Source organism: Nelumbo lutea, chromosome 7 (assembly GCF_056320005.1).
Source record: "Nelumbo lutea isolate HS-2025 chromosome 7, American lotus-T2T, whole genome shotgun sequence".
Classification (NCBI taxonomy): domain Eukaryota; kingdom Viridiplantae; phylum Streptophyta; class Magnoliopsida; order Proteales; family Nelumbonaceae; genus Nelumbo; species Nelumbo lutea.
In genome coordinates, this window is record NC_142690.1 from 10,367,905 (window position 1) to 10,389,075 (window position 21,171).

The 21,171-nt window shown below is 41.1% G+C and overlaps 1 protein-coding gene across 8 annotated transcripts in view; it reads right to left on the reverse strand.

The window, feature by feature from the left end:
• Nucleotides 1-13,171, reverse strand: part of LOC148845041 (N-acetylglucosaminyl transferase component family protein / Gpi1 family protein) — a 60,664-nt gene extending 47,493 nt beyond the window's left edge. For 2 of the 8 annotated variants that reach the window (XM_088954856.1, XM_088954851.1), the window contains exon 1: nucleotides 12,821-13,144. The gene's annotated coding sequence lies outside the window, so the exon portion shown is untranslated. Of the gene's footprint in view, nucleotides 1-12,820 lie in introns of all 8 variants that reach the window. The other 6 variants (XM_088954852.1, XM_088954849.1, XM_088954853.1 and 3 more) reach the window with 6 other exon arrangements.
• Nucleotides 13,172-21,171: the final 8,000 nt, after the last annotated feature.

The following is a 21,171-nucleotide window of genomic DNA, read 5'->3' on the forward strand; positions in this document are numbered from 1 at the left end:
TTTTCATTAAAACAAAACAAAAGAAAGTGCATCCAGATAGGATGTCAAGGCAACACCCACTCATACACTACACTATAAAACTTTTCAGAAAACAATACATCAACAGAAAAAGCTATCAATGTCATTGTTTTGTAATTCTAGCACCTCCCAAAATCTTTCCCCTTAAATCTTCCTTTTTAATCTGAGCAAATTCTGGGTGCACTGTTAAAAGGCTGTTATTTCTCTTAGTATAGTACCGCAGGGGTACTATTGTAATTTTCTCCTTTTATTTTTTATATTCTGCCACCCTAGTATATATACCAAAAGCTGGCGCCGCCAGCAGTACTTTTTGGCTCTCAGTTCTCTCTTCTCTCTCTTCTCTCTTCCTCTCTTCTTCTCTCCTGCATAACATGATATCAGAGCGGGACTATCAGATCTGAAAGGAGAGGTCGAGTGAACAGTTTTCTTTGCACCAGATTTCCAGATCTGCCACCCTCATCTATTGTTCAGCTGATTGAAGATCAAGGTTTTCTCATGCACTGAAGTAATTTCTCTCCTCCTTTTTTTCTGGTCGTGTGTCAGGGCAGAACCTGTACTAGGTCTGCTGGTTGGATGTGAGGTGATCAGCACCTCTTTCTTTCCTTTTTTGTGGAGTCGACTGACCCCTGTATAAACTGTAGGTCATGAAGACCTTTTGTGTGCTGCAATAGCAGCTTTTATGGTGGACTGAAGGTCAGAGAGTGACCTGTACTTGCTGTAACAGCTTTTCCGTTGATGCGTAGGTCAAGAGATGACCTGTATGCACTGTGACAGCACCTGTTTTGATTCTGTAGGTCAAGGGATGACCTGTTAGTGCTGTAACAGCACCTCTGTTTTACAGAAAAGAGTTGTGTTTCTGAAGAAAAAAGGGGTTTCCTTTCTCCCTTGGTGTTAGACATTTTTTTTAGGTATTGTACCCACTTTAAGAGTGTTTTTTAATCTGTAATCATGAGTGGTGAAGATTCTGCTACATCCAGTGTTTCCTCAATGCAAAATGGAATGAGTGGGGGTGTGGGCCTATCCTTTCCCATGGCTGTTATTCCTCTCGATGGCTTAAATTATTTAGAATGGACAAGAGGGATCAAGCTGTACATCACTGCAAGGGGAAAGATAGGTTATATAAATGGGAAATCAAAGAACCCAATTCTGGGAGTGCTAAATATGACAGATGGAACCAAGAAAACAGCATGGTCATGTCCTGGCTTTTAGTGTCTATGCAACCTCAAATAAGAAAGAATTTTATGTGGGCTGAAACGGTAAATCAGATCTAGGAACAAGCAAAATCAACCTATTCTGAGCTGCGTCACTATGCAAAATCTACCAGTTACAAGCAGAATCGTCCACTTGTAAACAAGGGGAGAAGTGTTTGTCTGTGTACTATTCAGACTTGACCTCTGTCTGGAAGGAGTTAGACCATTATCAGAGTGTGGACTGGAAGTGTGATGAAGATGCAAAATTGTACAAAAAACTTGTTTACCAGCAGAGAGTGTTTGCTTTCCTACATGGCTTGAACCCTGCATATGAATCTATCAGAGTCTAGATCCTAAGTAGCAAGGATCTTCCATCCGTCCAGGAAGTTTCTGCTCTTGTACAATCAGAAGAAATTTGATGAACAATTTTGGAGAGGATGTAGTCGTGTTGGGGGCGAGAGTGTTACTACCGGTGGGGGAAATACCTTTAAGAAGGGGGATTTTCAGAAAAAGGTGGATGACAATGATAAATTGTGGTGTACTCATTGCTAGAAACCCCGAGACACATGCTGGGATCTTCATGGGGAGCCGAAATGGGCTCAAGATCTGAGTAAAAAGCAAGGTTCAGACCTGAATAAAAAGTCAAGACAGCAAGGTACAAGAAAGCATACTATAGCAAATATGGCTACTCAGTAGAATCCGCCCCCCGTTACTATTGTGACTCGGGCACATGCCTCTGGATCCGACCCAAAAGAGGATATTATTAATTCCTTCTGTGACCATTTAGAGCTCTATGGTAGAGCAATTCATCAGATGGATATTTCTCCCTCAACTTCATTTGCGTCTACATCAAGTAACTCTACCACAGCTTTCCATGTAGCATCTCATACCCCTGACACCCCTTGGATCATTGATTTTGGAGCGTCTATACACATGACTAGTAAGTCCTCTTACTTTCCAAACCTATCACCTCATTTCTGGAAGAGACAAGGTGAGACTAGATGATGGATCATACTCTACCACAGCTGGTCAAGGAACCATTTCTCTTCCCTTTGGCCTTACCCTGTCTAATGTTTTACATGTCCCAAAATTTCCCATTAATTTGTTCTCTATTAGTAGTATTACTAATTCCTTAAACTGCTCAGTGACCTTTTGCCCTTCTTACTGTGTGATCTAGGATCTGGCCTCGAGGAAGATGATTGGTGGAGGACGTATGGTGGATGGGCTTTACATGCTGGAGAATAAGGCTGGTCTTCAAGTCACAGAGTCTAAGAGTTAGTCTTGTAAGAGCCAGGTCTATATATGGCATAGTCGTCTTGGTCATTATCTTTTGAGTCTTTAAAAATTGTGTTTCCAAAGTTGTTTAAGTCAATATCAGTGTTAGAATTTATTTGTCAAACTTGTCAATTGAGTAAGCGGTGTAGAACTCATTTCTCTTCAATGAATAATAAATCTGAACTTCCTTTCCACATTGTCCACTCTAATGTTTGGGGCCCTATTACTTTACCATCTAAGAGTGGCTACAAGTATTTTCTTACCGATGATTACTCCAGATATACATGGTTATATCCCATGCGAACCAAGGATGAAGTACCTAAAATTATCCAAGATTTTTAGAGGATGATCTTCACCCAATTTCAAACTGAAATCCAAAATTTTCAATCGGATAATGCCAAAGAATATTTTCATAGTGATCTCACGGAATTTTTTGTTTTGCGTGGCTCACTTCACCGTAGCTTTTGTGCCCAAACTCCACAACAAAATGGTGTTGCTGAAAGAAAGAACCGACACCTTCTTGAAGTGGCCCGGGGATTACTCTTTCATATGAATGTCCCGAAACGATTTTGGCTTGAGGTTGTCCTTTGTGCTACCTATCTCATCAACCGCATGCCCCCTCGTTGGTTAGAATGCAAAGCCCCACATCAGCTTCTTTTGCCTAAGGCTCCCCTTCTTTCTATTCCTCCTCGTGTGTTTGGTTGTCATTGTTTTGTTCAAAATCTGTCACCCACTCGTGGAAAATTAGATCCTCGTGCCACTCATTGCATCTTCTTGGGGTACTCCTTCACTCAGAAGGGATACCAGTGCTTTGATCATATTTCTCAAAAATTTTATGTCTCTATGCATGTCTCCTTTGAGAGTGAACCCTTCTTCCATGTTTCTCCTCGGGGGGAGTGTAGGAATGAGGAGAAACTAATTCAGCTCCCTCCTCTTCCTGATCCTCCTCCCTTTCGTGTCTTCTTTCGTCCTCACAAAGGCCAACCATGTTCAAGAGTTGTGGGACACCTAGAAACTGTACCACCAATGCCATCAGATTCTCCAGGGGCGGATCATACCCATTCAGGTACATTGGTTCCTGTTGATATTCCTAACCCTATTGCTATTGATACTTTTGTTGCTAATGACCTTTACCTTCCTATTACTCACCGAAAAGGTGTTAGATCTTGCACCACTAAACACCCCATTTCCCACTTTGTTTCTTGTGAAAACATTTCACCCTCCTTTCAGCCCTTTCTCTCTTCCATTGACAGTGTTCCTATCCCTAAGAATGTGGCAGAAGCTCTTTCGGTAAATGTGTTACATAAAAATGGCACATGGGAACTAGTAGATCTTCCTGAAGGGAAGGATCCAGTTGGATGTAAATGGGTTTTCACAGTTAAACACAGGGTTGATGGCACTGTGGAACGGTATAATGCTCGTTTAATGGCAAAGGGGTTTACACAAGTGTATGGAGTAGATTATGTAGAAACATTTGCACCTGTTGCTAAGATGAACTCCATTAGAGTCCTTTTCTCCCTAACTGCTAATCTTGACTAGGATCTTCATCAGCTTGACATCAAGAATGCCTTTCTGAATGGTGACCTTGAAAAGAAAGTATACATGGTACAACCCCCTAGTTTTCGGACTCAAGGTAATGAATAGAAAGTGTGCAGGTTAAAGAAATCATTATATGGGCTGAAACAATCACCAAAGCCTGGTTTAGCAGATTCCATGTAGCAATACAGCAAAGAGGATACAAGCAGTGTCAATCTGATCACACATTGTTTGTGAAAAGAGGGGAAGGGAAAATTGCAGCACTGATAGTATATGTTGATGATATAGTTATCACTGGTAATTGGTGTAAACTGAGAAGTTGAACTCGAAGTAGCAAAGAAGAGAATGAAACTTCTGAGATGCAGAGAATGTCAAACTGTACTTGCAGTCGACCATGCCTTTATTTATATATAAGTGAAGTACAAAGTACAAGAAATTACTGGGATACCCCTGCTTAGTGATGGGACACCCAAAAGACTTAAGACATAAACAAGATTAGGCCCATTAGCAAAGGCCCAGCTACAAGATAAGTTTAACATAAGAATGGGCTAATAGAAATTCTTATTAGCCGAATACACTCAAGCATTCTAACACTCCCCCTCAAGCTAAACATGGATATCAATCATGTTTAGCTTGCCAAGTATGTCCTTGAACTTTGTAGTTGCCAACCCTTTTGTTAATACATCTGCAATCTGCATTTCTGGTGGAGTATAAGGCACACAGAGTTCCCCTGAAACAATTCTCTCTCTTACAAAGTGTCGATCAATTTCAATATGTTTTGTCCTGTCATGTTGCACTGGATTATTGGCAATGTTGATAGCAGCTTTATTATCACAATACAACTTGAGAGGACCTTCAGTCTTGATACCAAGCTCATTAAGGAGTGTTCTGAGCCATAAGAGTTCTGCAACCCCGTGTGCCATAGCTCGGTATTCTGCTTCTGCACTTGATCTAGCCACAACATTCTGCTTCTTACTGTGCCATGTGACTAGGTTTCCTCCCAAGAATGTACAGTAACCTGAGGTTGATTTTCTGTCTCCAACAGACCCAGCCCAATCAGCATCAGTGTAGGCTTCAATTCGAAGTCTGTTGTTCTTCCTAAATAGAATTCCTTTCCCTGGGCAAGTTTTCAAGTATCTTAGAATTCTTTCCACTGCTCTCATATGAGGAGTCTTTGGTGAGTGCATGAATTGACTGACAACATGCATTGCATAGGCAATGTCTGGCCGAGTGAGGGATAGGTATATCAGTTTTCCTACCAATTTTTGGTACCTTTCCTTATCACAGTATTCCTCACCCATTGATTCTTGTAATCCATGGTTCGGTTCTATTGGTGTGTCTGCTGGCCTGCACCCCATCATGCATGTTTCTTCTAGGAGATCAAGCACATATTTTCGTTGACATATGTAGATTCCTTCTCTTGATCTAGCAAATTCAATCCCGAGAAAATATCTCAGATTTCCCAGGTCCTTGATCTCAAATTCTGAAGGTAAGAACTCCTTCAGCCTCTTAATCTCTTTCACATCATTTCCAATAATCACCATATCATCCACATAAACAATGAAAGTTGTAAGTTTTTCATCCTGTCTCCTTGTAAACAATGTATGATCCGCACTGCTCTGAGTGTACCCCACTTTCTTCATGGCCGTACAAAGCCTCTCAAACCATGCCCGGGGAGATTGCTTCAAGCCATACAAAGCTTTCCTTAGTTTACACACCTTCTTTCCAACATTATATTCAGGTGGGGGTTCCATGAATACCTCTTCATGTAGATCACCATTTAGGAAAGCATTCTTCACATCCAGCTGATGAAGTTCCCAAGAGAATTTTGCAGCTAATGATAGTAGAACCCTGATTGTGTTGAGCTTTGCTACCGGGGCAAAGGTTTCCTTGTAGTCAATTCCTTCCTTTTGTGTAAATCCCTTTGCCACAAGTCTGGCCTTGTATCTTTCAATTGACCCATCTTCCCTGTGCTTTACTGTGAATACCCACTTGCACCCAACAGTGCCTTTCCCTTCTGGCAGTTCCACCAATTCCCACGTTCTTGCTTTCATTAGGGCTTTCATCTCTTCATTCATGGCTTCTTTCCATCTTGGATCAAATACCGCCTCTAAATATCTGGAAGGGACACATACAGAGGAAAGAGCAAACACAAAGGAATGATAGGCAGGTGATAAATGTGAGTAAGAGACATAATCAGCTATGGAATGCCGAGTGGTACAAGAACGAACAGGCTTACAGAGAGCAATAGGAAGATCCAAATCTGAATTGAGAGAGTCAGAATTACCTTGGATTGCAGAGACAGATTGATCTGAGTCCAACTGGTTGCAATCATGAGGTTGAGGGCCCTTCCTCCTTCTACTGTATGTAAGTATCTCTTTCTCTTGCCTGCTGGAATCATCAGGAGCATCAGTTGAAGCTGGAGATGTAACTGGCACAGCGGGAGTCTCACTAGGTCGACCCGGAATGTTACAGCTAGGAGTAGTGGAAGGTGATGAAAGGGGAACAAAAAAGAAGGGAGAATGAGAATCCTCTTCCATCCCACTAGTCTCCCCCTGAAAAGGATTCTGAGAAGATTGGAAATAGGGTTGAGACTCAAAAAAAAACTACATCTCTGGTGACATTTTTTCTTGGAGACAGGATCATAACACTTATACCCCTTTTGCGTAGGAGAGTAACCCAAAACAATTCCCTTTGTAGCCTTAGGATCCAACTTGGTTTTCTTTGGATCCTTCACATGTATGAAGCATGTACATCCAAAAACCCGTGGGGGAAAAGGAAATTTTGGAAGAGTGGGACACAACACAGAGAAAGGGGTCTTCATACCCAGTACCTTAGATGGCATCCAATTTATCAGGTATGATGCAGTGAGAACAGCTTGAGACCAATATTGCTTGGGCACATTGTGCTGGAAAAGTAGAGCTCGAGCTGTCTCCATTAGGTGCCTATTCTTGCGCTCAGCAACTCCATTTTGCTGAGGGGTGTAAGCACATGATGATTGATGTAACATGCCTTCGTTTTCCATGAATGAGTTCAGGGATCTTTCAAAATATTCAGTTGCATTGTCTGAACGGAATTGTTTAATCTTCTTATCAAATTGTGTTTCAACCATCTTGCAAAACATCATAGTTATCCGTGGAACTTCTTCACGTCCTTTTAACAGATAAATCCAAGTGCACCGAGAATAATGGTCAATAAAACTGATAAAATAACGGAAGCCATCAATGGAGACAATGGGTGAAGGACCCCAAACATCATAATGGACCAAATCAAAAGGGGCTTGAATTTCATTACTAGAAATTGAATACATTGATATGCATTGTTTTGACATTTGACACACATCACAAACTAAACTTTGACTCGGAATGCCCTTACATAAATCGGGAAACAACATTGCTAAAGAAGAAAAAGACAAATGACCTAGCCTAGCATGCCACAAGTGCAGCCTAGCTCTTGACTCCACACTTTCTGGACTAATAGTAGTAGAAGCTTGCAGTGCTGAACTGACATATGCATCAAAATAGTAGAGGCCCTCATACTCATGACCACTCCCAATCGTTCTCCTCATCAATCTATCCTGGAAAACACAATGAGAGGGAAAAAAGGTTATACTGCAATTCAAATTTCTTGTAAGTTTTGAAACAGACAACAAATTTGATGTAAGACTAGGAACATGTAAGACTGATTTAAGAGAGAGATCTTTGCTTAGGTCAACCACTCCCTTTCCCGAGATGGTGGATAGGGACCCATCAGCTACTCTCATCTTATCCTGGCCAGACAATAAATGATATGAGGAGAATAACGAGGACATATGTGTCATATGGTCGGTGGCTCCTGAGTCAATCACCCAAGAGCTAGAATTAATGGAACTAGTTGCACTAAATGCAGAGGCTGTACCTGATTTGGCAAGAGAGGTGGAAGCTAAAGGATTGTTCTTCAGACGGGCAAATGCCCGGCTGAGAACCTCTACCTCACTAGCTGTAAAGCCCAAGGTACTAGGTCCAGAGGAATCAGCAACCTACTTTGTGGTGGAAGAGGACACTGGCTGAGTACTCTGTGAGATGTCACTACTGTTGTTGGTGGCAAGATTCCCACTTGTTGTGTGGCCCTTATGTTGCCTTTTTTCCTTTCTCAGAGCAGTTGGCTTCAGATGAGGGTACAAGACCCAACATTTCTCCTTTGTGTGTTTCTCACCACCACAATGGGTGCACTTGAGGGACTTCTTGTCTGAAAATCTGCTTCCCTTAGTAGAGACTAAAGCTGAATGTTCTCCAGATAGTTCTGTTGCTTGTGTCTGGGAGTCAACCTGCATCTCCTTTCTCCTTACTTCTTCATTCCTCACCAGGTAATAAACATGATGAAGCTTAGGTAATTCATCTCTCCCTAGAATCTGTGACCTTACACCTTCATATATAGGGTCTAAGCCTGCCAGGAACTTGAAGGTTCTGCCCTCCTCAATCTACTTGTCATGCCTCTCCTTATCCCTGGAATTTTCCCAATCCAAAATCATGTGATGGTCAAGCTCTTCCCAGAGACCTTCCAGTGTTGCAAAGTATGTTGCCACAGACATGTCTCCTTGCCTTAGGGCTGCAATGTCTTGGTTCAGCCTATAGATTCTAGCATTATTCTTCTTTTGGCCATATGTCTTAGATACTTTCTCCCAGATTTTAGTGGCTGTAGGAAAATGATGAACAGTTCTGGCCACCCGTGGAGTCATGGAGGCCAGCAACCAAGACATGACTGTGGCATTTTCCTTGTGCCACACAGTGTATTCAGGGCTGTTGATTTCTGGTTCCTTTTTATCTCCATCCAAATAGCCTGTAAGGTCACGAGAGGTAATGAACAGTCTTGCTGAGACGGACCACTCTCTAAAGTTATACTCATCCAATAGCACACTTGTAATCTGAAAGCTATGCAGATTAGGGTTCTCCAGGTTTGAGGACCTTATAACAGGTCTGTTATCTTTAGAAGAAACTTCACCAGATAGTGATGACATCCTAACTTCGGTCAAGGAGTTGTTCACAGTACTGTTGGGTGGTTCTGGTTAGGGCTGGCCGAAGTAGTCACAGAGTTCACAGTGCTGGTAGCACACCAGATAGGCTTCACTTGGACTAAACCAGTTCGGGTACAGCAGCAAGGAAAAGTCTGTAACTGAACCAGTTCACAGAGCTGGAGTAGGGCTGGTAACCGACCTGGAAATGATCTGTAACTGAAGTCGCCACAGTTCTGTAAAGGTCTTGCTAATGCACCGAAGCTACAACTGTAGAGGAGGCTATGCCTTTACCACTGTTCTGCGTAGGTCTTGCTGGAGCACCAAAGCTTTAGTTGTAGAGGAAGCACTTCCCCTTTCGACTAGTGCTAGAACTGCTGGAATCAGTCCTCAACTAGGTCTGTCTTGTACAGACCTCTCTTAGTAGCCAAATAGCTACTACTTGCTAGAAAAAAAAACCTAATAGGACATCTACTTCTAGGTCTTACTTCCCTTGAGTCCTACAACCAAGAGAAACCCTAGGTTCGAACTTGTTGAGTTCCCTTACACTCCTAGGTCTTCGCTGCAGCAACCCAGAAAAAGAAAAAGAGAAGATGAAAAGGCAGCAAGAGAAGAGAGTGCACCGGCTGAAACCAGGAAGGAGCTAATGCTCTGATACCATGTAAACTGAGAAGCTAAACTCGAAGTAGCAAAGAAGAGAATGAAACTTCTAAGATGCAGAGAATGTCGAACTGTACTTGCAGTCGACCATGCCTTTATTTATATATAAGTGAAGTACAAAGTACAAGAAATTACTGGGATACCCCTGATTAGTGATGGAACACCCAGAAGACTTAAGACATAAACAAGATTAGGCCCATTAGCAAAGGCCCAGTTACAAGATAAGTTTAACATAAGAATGGGCTAATAGAAATTCTTATCAGCCGAACACACTCAAGCATTCTAACAATTGGAATGATGAAACTCAGAAGTTGAAGAATTTTCTTGCTACCCAATTTGAAGTGAAGGATCTAGGTCCTCTAAGGTACTTCCTTGGGATTGAAGTGGCCAACTCACAAAGGGGTATCTTCATTTCCCAAAGAAAGTATGTCCTAGATCTACTCTTGGATACAGAAAAATTGGGAGTGAAGCCAGTTGATTCCCCTATTGATCCTAACCACAAACTAGGTGACTATCAAGGTGAACCCATTAAGGATGCGAAATAGTTCCAGACTTGTAGGAAGATTGTTATATCTTTCTATGACTCGACCAAACATAGCTTATGCAATGGGTGTTCTTAGCCAATTCATGCATGTCCCTAAGACTACCCATCTTGAAGCAACAGAAAGAGTTCTCAGATATCTTAAGAAGTTCCCAGGTGCAGGCTTGTTGTTTCAAAAGCATGGACATTTGAAGGTTGAAGTGTATACTGATGCAGATTGGGCAGGATCCCTAAATGACAGAAAGTCAACTAGTGGCTACTATACCTTTATAGGAGGTAATCTAGTTACCTGGAGAAGCAAAAAGCAGAATGTGGTAGCTAGATCTAGTGCTGAAGCTAGATATCCAGCAATGTCTCATAGAGTGGCTGAAATTATGTGGCTAAAAAATTTGTTGAGTGAGTTGGGTTTTCCAGTTGACAGACCTATGACCCTATTCTGTGATAACAAAGCAGCCATAAACATTGCTGCTAATCCAGTGCTGCATGATAGAACTAAACACATCGAAGTCGACAAACACTTTATCAGAGAAAAGGTCGTCACAGGGGAAGTGTGTACTCCTTATGTTAGCTCTGAAGATCAACTTGTAGACATCTTTACAAAAGAGTTACACCATTCACGGCATCATGATTTATGTGACAAGTTGGGCATGATTGACATCTATGTCCCAACTTGAGTGGGAGTGTAAAAAGGTTGTTATTTCTCTTAGTATAGTACCGCAGGGGTACTATTGTAATTTTCTCCTTTTATTTTTTATATTCTGTCGCCCTAGTATATATACCAAAATCTGGCGCCGCCAGCAGCACTTTTTGGCTCTCAGTTCTCTCTTCTCTCTTCCTCTCTTCTTCTCTCCTGCATAACATGCACCAACGCCCAATCTGAAGAAGCCTTTCAAATAGCTACCACTAGTCTTTTTAAACTCCAGCATTTGTCTTCAAAACACCTCCTATTCCTTTCCTTCCGTATGCACCAGAAAACCACAAAAGGAATACAAATCCATAGCATTTTAGCCTTCTTACTACCTCTGATCCTCAGCCATATAGAGAAAACCTGTGCAGGGGAGTCAGGCTGAAGATACCTTACCCCAAACAAGGCTGAGAACAACTTCCAAATGAAGGCATTCACCTTGCACAATATGAACAAGTGACTCACAGATTCCTCTTGCTCTCTGCTTAAGTAGCATACTGGCTAGACTGAACCCTCTACTCTCGAGGTGATCTGCAGTTAGCACACTATCCATAGAGATGAGCCAAGCTACAGCTTCCACCCTTGTGGGCACAGGATTGCCCCAAATGCCCACCACCTGATCAAACTCCAAATGGTTCCTGCACAAGGCTGATTAGCAAGATTTAACTGTAAATTTACTATTGGAGCACTCCTTCCACCATAGATCATCTCTCAAGTGATCTGAAGCCTTTACCCTCTCCAGCTTTTCCAGCAAGTTAATACATTATTCCTCCTCTCCTTCAAGTAAATATCTCCTGAACCTTGGACACCAGACTCACTGATCCCCATGCCTCTTAAAACATTGACTAATGGTTAAATCATGATCTGAGAATCTGTACAGCCTTGGGCACACCTCCATCAGCTTACCCACCTCACTCTAATCATCCTCCCAAAACCTTATCCTTTCCCCATCCCAAAAGGAAAAACTAGCTAAATTCTTAAACTGCTGATTAAATTTCATAATACCCTTCACACACAAACCCCATAAGATGCACTAACCTCCCTCGATTCCTAACCAAACCTTACCACCACATGTTCCACCACCACCCCCTTCCTCCATGATGAGTGAGTCAACTTCTCCATCCCAAACCTCCACAGCTACTTCCTGAGTAATGCTTTATTAAAAACTCTCACTCTTCTAATCCCCAAACCCCCTCCCTCCTTTGGTCTACATACCTTACCCCATTTGACCAAATGGAATTTCTTGGAACTCCCTCCTCCCACCCCTTCCCATAGAAAATCCTTCTGTAATCTCTCCACCCTCTTGGCAACTTCAGCTGGGACTTCTAGTAGAGACAAATAATATGTTGGCAGACTAGACAAAACACTCCTTATGAGAGTGATTATCCTTTCTTGAGATAAAATGCAATTTAAAACTCTTATCCATTAAAACTTTTTGAGCTTATAGCCTTGAACTTATAGATAACAGAGGCAACAACTGGGCTCTGTTTAATCTGATTTGGAAGAAATATTAATGTCGTATTGGAGTTATTTTTTTTAATTAAAAAAAAATCTATTGCTTAATAGCTGCAACCAATTATTTCATAGAATTTTACAGGGAAGAACACAAACAACCAAATTTCAACTAAACGCCTGAGTTATATCCCTTGTAATTCAAGCATAAAGACTCCCAAATACTAAACTCACATACTTGTATTGTTTTCTCTACATGGTGAGTAGAAAAGCACAGAATACCAATTTACGAAAGTTAGAAAATTCCCGTATAAAACCCACAAGTAAATCATCAGAAGTTCTGCATATCATTCAACCTTTAACGGAAGGAAAGCATCCATCACTACACTAAGAACACAAAAACCAAATGAACAGATTTTGGGAAAATATAAAGAGGAAAAGGAAAACGTGAGAAGTTAAAATGGGTAATCCACCTGAAGCCCAGATTGGAAGCAGGAACGCGATATCTCGTTAGGAGAAGCTGCAAGAGCTACAACAACGTTGATAGAAGTCCAAGAAGAATGGACGAACCACCCAAACAAAATGGTGGGTTTTGGTTCGCAAGATGAGAGCTGCTTCGGCCACCAAATCCTGCATTTCGATCTCATCTTCATCAAGCAACAAGCACTGTTTATTTCTTTTGAACATATGAAGGAGAATCAACTGCCTCAAAGCCAAAAATCCAGTCCAGTCAACAGTCCTGTCCGGCTGTCCCAAGATCTTCTCCTCACACCTGGCGCCTTACACGCATACATCCTACATGCATTGAGAACATCTCCATACTTAATAATTATTATTTAGGGGAGATGTTTTCAATGCACGGCGAATGTGCATGTGAGACGCCCATTTGTGAGTACACATCCTGTCTCAGAGATGTTTTCAATGCAAGTGGATATGCATGTGAGGTCCCCATTTGTGAGAAGCAGATCCCGTTTCTAAAAGCAATTAGAAACCTCGACCTCACAAACTCGAAAGCTGAATAGAGTAAATTACAGAGACCTCCCTATGCCTTAGGGTGTGTGACACAACCCCCTATATGTTTTTTTTCTGGGACACTTAACCTTTTCATTTTTCATAACAAGAAGAGTAAGAGAACGGATGTGCTCTCACAAAGGGCACCTCACACCGACCTCACGGGTACATCCCATTGTGTATTAGGAACATCTTCATACTTGTGTGTTATTATTAACAGGAGGTGGGATGTGCCTTTGTGATCATTGTGAGGTGCTTGTGTGAGGAGCAAATCCCAATTCGAAGAGTAAAGGCTAAATGACTGGTCCAACTCCATATTGCAATTGTTCTTCACAAAGTGCACATCACACCAACCTCACAGCATATGTGTAGACTTTACTTGAGAGATCGGATCTGCTCCTCACAACCGTGCATTGAGAATATCTCCCATACATGATGTTATCATTCATGGAAAGATCTTCCCAATGCATGACTGTGATGCATTGTGAAGATGGTGTGAGACACACTCTCTGAGGAACAGATCTAAACTCCTTAATTGATATTATCATTCATGCAAAGATGTTCTCAATGCATTGTGATGCACCGTGAAGTTGGTGTAAGGAGCAAATTCAAATTTGCTCAACCCATAAATCAAAAAGGCACAACATTACACTAAATATTCAGGGTGTGACCTGAGTTGGAATCTCCTGCCAATAAACAAGTTACAACATCCTCTCAACATGATCTGACACTGTACATCTCATCATAAAACTCAAATAGGTGTTGGTATGTATTTTGTTTATTGGTGATCTGGCAACAGTTCAGATCAGCTGGCAGGTGATCCCAACTCTCTGGTGACACGTGTGGCTCAAGTTCCCCAATCAACCAGCCAAGAAGCTTTGATAGACTGATCCGAGGTTTCACTCTATTGATTACCGCACTTGGTGTCCTTCAATGATGAAGCAATAACTTATAAACCTAGCCGCAACAAGATATGCCCAAGAGCTGCCCAGGCATGTGCCACATTAATCAACACATACCAACGCTCTTACTAACTGCAAATTAGTATTACTTTGTGGGCATAATCACAAACTACAATACTAATCGCCACATTAATCAACACATACCAACGCTCTTACTAACTGCAAATTAGTATTACTTTGTGGGCATAATCACAAGCTACAATACTAATCATACATCTTCCATCTTCTATCCTTGAAGTATCAAAGTTGATCTTGACCTTTTTCGTATCTTAATGAGGTTGTTTTAAATCATTACATTTCACAATGATTTCAATTTCACCAAGAGTGAGGAACACTGCACTCCTGATTATGCATACATCCCAACCATGTGTTGGGAACTTGGGATTATCTATCTTTGACAAGTATGGGATATGTTTCCAATGCATTAAATTCTCATCATGAAATTTGGACCCAGTACGTATAAAATGTGCAATGTCAAATTATGTTGGAAGGGTATTAGAAAGTGTTTTGTTGGAAGGAGATATGGACTCAGCTCAAGACTAAAGTGGTTTATTATGCCTTTTTTTATTTGGAACTGTTGCTATCAATAGGATAAAATGTGCAATGTCAATTAAAGGGTTTTCACCATTTTTCATGTGCCACACTATGATAAGTTAATAAATATGGTCAGAAACGTATTGTCAATGTAAGAAATGTCACTTCGATGTTTTTGGAAAAACCATGTTTCGAATTTGGAGGCATCGTTGCTTATCATTAGGAATGGCAAAGGTCAACGGGGTGGGTGCGGGATGGGAGCTACTTTCCATACTCATCCCTTCAAAATTTTCATCCTTACTCCCACCAAAGGAGACAGGATTTTCCAATCCTTGTAGGCGTTTCCCAAGGAGTTAAAATCATCCTCCCACAACGTCTTACATCACATCTCCGTTGTATATTGGGAATATCTTTGATGATGATATCATTATTTTTGGTATTATCATTAGGAAATGTTTTTAATACATGACGGGGATGTGCTATGGGACATTGTGGAGGGCAATCCTGTGGGGGCTGATTTGATCTTGATTCCTAGTTCTTGACATTTTTCCTGACATTAAATTCATTTTTTTTAATTTCTATCTCATTCTATTTCTTAACTAAAAGAGTTACAATTTACAATCCAATCAGAAATAGATTCAAATACATTCAAACATGTTCATCCATATTTTAAAAATATTAACACAAATATATACTATTAAGAGAAGATGGAGCCTTGTGGGGCAGGGAGTGCTTTCTCCATCCCTGCTAGGACCCTATGAAGGACAGGTCCCCTCGAAGATTAGGGAAATTGTCATCTTTATTAACCCTTTTTTGCAAAAAAAAAAAATATGGTGTGAACCAAATAAGGCTCTAAGTTGGCATGGTTTTTCTGGGAAATGGCATCAATACCAAACATGCCCATAGTCATTGCAATACCATTTTTTCCAAACCAATTTATCAAATGCAATTTAGGCTCAGTTTGGAAGGAGTACAAATACAAATATGTACGGTTCAAATACACACAAAATAATATAAAATGCAGGATTTTACACTCTACATATTTGTATTTGTACTCCTTCCAAACTGAGCCTTAATGACATTTCTACTTTTTCTAATGTGGCAAATTGGCAAGATGGAATGCTCATAAAATACATTAATGCCAAACATAACCCTAATATAACTTTCGGAGTTCAAATCAGCCCCCCACAAATGTCCCACACCACATCTCCATTAACATTTCTTGATGATGACATCATCATTTCTGATATTATCATTGGGAGATGTTTCCAATACACAGTGGAAATGTATTGTTAGACTTTGTGGGGGCTGATTTAATTTCTAACTTTGGATCTACAATGGTTATGATGCTGCTATATATCGACATTGCTAGTGGGTTAATGGGATTAGTGACAAAGTGCACATAGGGCCTATTGCTACGTGCCAGTGTGGTGAGGGTAATCATGGGTCAGGTTAAAGCAATGCAAGATGGAGGGCCTTCTCTTGCATCTATTTATGATTTGAAGTTTGAGCTTGGAATTGCCAAGTGTAAGAGTTTGGTATGGAAAATTGTCTCTCTAAGGCGTTGTTTTTTTTCTTTTTTCTTTTTTTTGATAAAACATGAAATCATTCAACACTAGAAATCACAAATCACAATACAAGGCAAAACAAATAAAATCAAGCTGAGTGAAACAAATAACCTAACCATTTGCATAGAATGGAGACAAACACATTTAATACTGGATTCTAAGCTTATAGAATTAAATCAAGGCCAAACAGTCACAATTCAGTCTAATATTTAGGAATATCATGTTCCATAAATGTTCAAATATAAGGCTCAGTTTGGAAAGAATATAAATACAAATAAATATAAAATAATACAAAGTACAAGGTTTAGTACCCTTACATATTTGTATTTATACTCCTTTCAAGCTAAGACTTAATTTATCCCTCACTTGTTTATCAATTGTCCTTTTGCCCTGGCTGTTCTTTTTACGAACCCTTGGAATTTACATTTTCAGCAGTTAATTCATGACTCTTGACCTTCGGGTTTGAAATGTCTGTACAATATTCTAAATGATAGAACTCTTTTTATTCAGATTTTGTCTTGGTTGGCCATTGCCTGTTATTATATTTGGTTTACTAGAAATGAAAATCTGTTTCAAAGCATTGCTTTCATCCTTCCTCTCTAGCTAAGTCTATTCGGTGCGTTTACCAGCTCTCAACTAATTTCAAAAGTCAACAGTCGAATCCATTAAATTCCTCTGTTAATCCCAAATGGAATCTGTCCCTACCCCACAATACTGACTACATAATATTTGCAGATGCAGGAAAATTTTCAGACTCCTTATATACTTTTGCGGTTATTATCTTATCCAAAAACTTATCCTTTATCAAGCTCATGGGAGGGCGTACTTCTTCTGTTAATTCTGTATTACAAGCTGAATTATTTGTTGTTTTGCAGGCGTTATTTGAATTACAACAATGGACTATTAGAAAAGTTTATATCTACTCAGACTTGCACCAGTTGATCAGCTCATACAATGATCTTCAAGAATATCTGTGGAATTGCCACTGGCTTTTCGTACATTCTAAACTAAGAAGTTTGAACTCTATTACCTTTTTGTTTGTAAATAGAAAGTATAACCTGTCGGTCCATGCGGTATCCCAAGTAGCTAAAATTCATGAATCCTCTTTTCTTGTTCATTATAACTATCTGCCAGGGATACCCAGGGTGGATGACTGTATTTCCTTATCCTTTATCTAATGTTAGTTTTCTTTTACTCTTCAAAAAAAAAAAGAATGATAAATGCCTAAAAAAACAAAGTTGAGCGAGAAAAGGTCTGATCTCCTTTGTTGCACCTAAAATCCCTTCTGGGATGAACAATGGAATAACATAGCCCAAATAAGAACCAAGAACAGATGCCATCTGTCTTAATTTGAGTAATAACGTGTATGATGAGGAGCACTGGGACCAACATCACAACTTTCACTACTTTGGATTGGTCTCGAGAAGAATTGCATTTGTATAAGTCTCATGAGTTGTTTTCTTCTAGTGCTCAATGCTTTCTTTATTCTATCTTAGCAAGTTGGTTTATTTTCTAGCTAGGGGCATTCTATTTTTGGATTTTGAGATTGGCATTCTTCTAGTGCACAATGTTTTCTCAATGTCTTCCAGAAGACGTGCAATGTTACAGTGGGATGGACCCTTCTGAGGTCGGCGCTAGAATGACTCAGTGCATCCATCAAGTTTGTCTCTTGCTCTCTCATGTTTTATTTCTCTTTTCCTATTATCCTTGTTCTGACTGTTCTCTTCTTCTTTGGCGGGCGAACACAATGTGTTGCTGAATCAGGTTACCTCATCTCGGAAGGAGAAACACGAGATGCAGGCAAGCATGCAGGCTTTGAAGGCCCAACTGTAGGGGGTTCAGCTCAGTGCCGAGGAGGATCGCCAGCGTTTCATTAGGCTTAGCACCGATATACAGCACGAGCTAGAGGAGGCGAGAGGGACCATTTCCACTTTAACTGATGAAGTGCGGACAAAGGATCGTCAACTGGAGGAGTGGCAGACCAAGTACACTAAGGATATCCGTCCTGTTGAGGTCGCAGTTGTCGAGCATTTCCGTTTGTCCCCCTAATATGCCCAGGAGCAAGTTGAGAATGCCATTCCCTCGATGAAGAGGAGATTTAAGCTTTGTCAATGCTATCTCAAGACTCTACACCCCGATTTTGACTTTGGCAACCTAACCATTAGGCTAGTGCCAGAAGAGTTGGTAATGCAGGTTGACTAGGAGCCCTTGACTCCGAATGAAGAAAAAGGAGAGGTCAGCAATGAAGAGGGTGAGGAGGCAGATGATGTCGATGACAAGCTGCAAGGTGACGATGATGAGTAGTGGTTGGCCCGGTTTAAACTTATGGGATGTTGTTGTTTCCTCGAGCCTATGTTCTCCTATTAATCTTTCAGAACTTGTCATTTCTTGGGGCTTACATGCCCCTATCTATACTCATCCTTTTTTTTGGCAATGTTCTTGTAGAAAATAATGAATCCATATTTTGGTATATATTGCGTTCTTTTCATATGAATTCAATTTTAATTTTTGATTAAGTTCAAAACCTATCAAGGTGCTCGTAGGTCGACTTAAGGCCCTTATAGGTAAAAGCAGTTTGGCATCCCTTAAGTTCATTTTCCCCAACCTGCTTGTAGGTCGGCTTAAGGGGCCTTAGTGCTGAAAGCGATTTGGCTTTCCTTAAGTTCATTTTGGCCAACCTGCTCATAGGTTGGCTTAGGGGGCCTTAGTGCTAAAAGCAATTTGGCTTCCCCTTGAGATCATTTTCGACGAGCTTCTCGTAGGTCAACTTAGGGGGGCCATAGTGCTAAAACCGATTTGGCTTCCCCTTGAATTTCTTTTGGCCGAGCTTTTTGAAGGTTGGCTCAAAGTCGCTGGAGCAGATAACCTTATATTCATACTTAGTAGGATTTTATAACTTTGCGGACGCAGCTCGAAACTTCTTAACTTCTTCACAAGTAATACCTTCTTAAATTGTCCACATTTCACGCACGGGGTACCAGCTTCCCATCCACTGTTTCGATATCGTACGTGCCTTCACCGATCACTTTAAAAACTCTATAAAGACCTTCCCAATTCAGACCAACCATAACCTTCCTGAGTACTAGGTTGCCAATTCTAAATTGGCGTTTCTTAAATTGGGCATTATAGTACTGAGCTACCCGCTGCTGGTATGACGTAGTCCAAATGTAAGCTAGGTTGTGAACCCCTTCTACCAGGTCGAGGTTAGTCCATGGTTTGTCTTCATTGGTTTCTTCCTCATAGGCCTTGGAGCGTATGGTCGACCTATCTCGATTGGAATTACAACCTCAGTCTCGTACATTAGGTTGAAAGCACAAAGGTGTAAATCGGTCTATGGCATCCGCGGCCCAGCCCAGCACGACAACACACGGGTCGTGCCAGGCCCAACATGGTCATGTGGGTCGTATTGGGTCCGGGGTTTTAGGTTCGCAAGCTGGGCCGACATGGCACGACCGAGTGGGTAGTGTCACCCGCGACCCGCGTGCCGGCACGACCAAGCCCACAACCCAGCCCAACACGACCCATATATATTATTTATATTATATATAATATTTATATAAATTATAATTATATAATAATATATAGTATATAATATATTAATAAAATAAACAATTGTTTTCAATTTTATTATATTAATTTATTTCATTATCAACATTCATATAAAATTAAAATTTTAAGTTTTTTAATTTTTTTAGATAAATAGCTTTGGCCCATTCCACAGCCCGACCTGGCCCAAGGCTTGGCCCACGGACCAGCCTGGCCCAAGGCATGCCCTGTTTGCCACTTCGGCCTGACCGTCTGCTTAGGGATATGAAATTCTGTTGTATGAGATCAACACCTTAGATAGTCTAAATTTGCAGATGATGCTTCTCCAGAAGAAGTTCCAAGTTGTGATGGATATCAGCGGCTCAGTCTCCACCCATTTTGTGAAGTAATCAACAACCACGACTAAGAACCTCTACCCGGTTGCGGGTGGAAAGGGACCAAGGATGTCAATCCCCCATTGCGCGAAAGGCCATGGGATAGTAAGGTATCTTCGGTTGACTACGGGTTAGTGTAGAATGTTAGCGTGCCACTGACACTTATCACACTTCTGTACCAATTCGATTGCATCCGCTTTCAATGTAGGCCAATAGTAGCCTTGTCGCAACGCTTTTTGGGCAAACACCCTGCCCCCAAGGCCATGGGTTGTACCTTCATGAATCTCTTGCAGCACTTGGTCTACTTCAGATCGGCGCAAGCAACGTAGGTAGGGGGAGCGAAAATGACCTGCGGTACAACTACTTACCTATGATTACATAGCGAGCTGACTACCACTCTACCCTCCATGTTGCATTACGGTCTTTTGGAATGGTCCCGTGGTGTAGATAGTCAACAAATGGATCCATCCAGCTCAGCTCTACTACCAAAACAAGGGTGACCTCTTCTGCCACCCTTCCTATAGTTGGGCGTAGTAGGTCTTTTATGTAGATCATTCTTTTCATGGAGTCTATTACACTGGCCAGTTTTAAGAGTGCATCGGTTTCAGTGTTTTGTGACCTCGGGATCTATTGGATGTACCAAGAGTGGAAGTTGGGTAGGAGCTCCCTAACCTTAGCTAGATAGATCGACATGGTGGGCTCCTGAGCCTCATACTTCCCATTCACTTGATTGACGACCTGCTATGAGTCGCTACACAACTATCAGTGCCTTATATTCAGCTTTCATTGTTTAAAGCTCGGAACGCGAACCGGAGAGCGTATTCCAGCT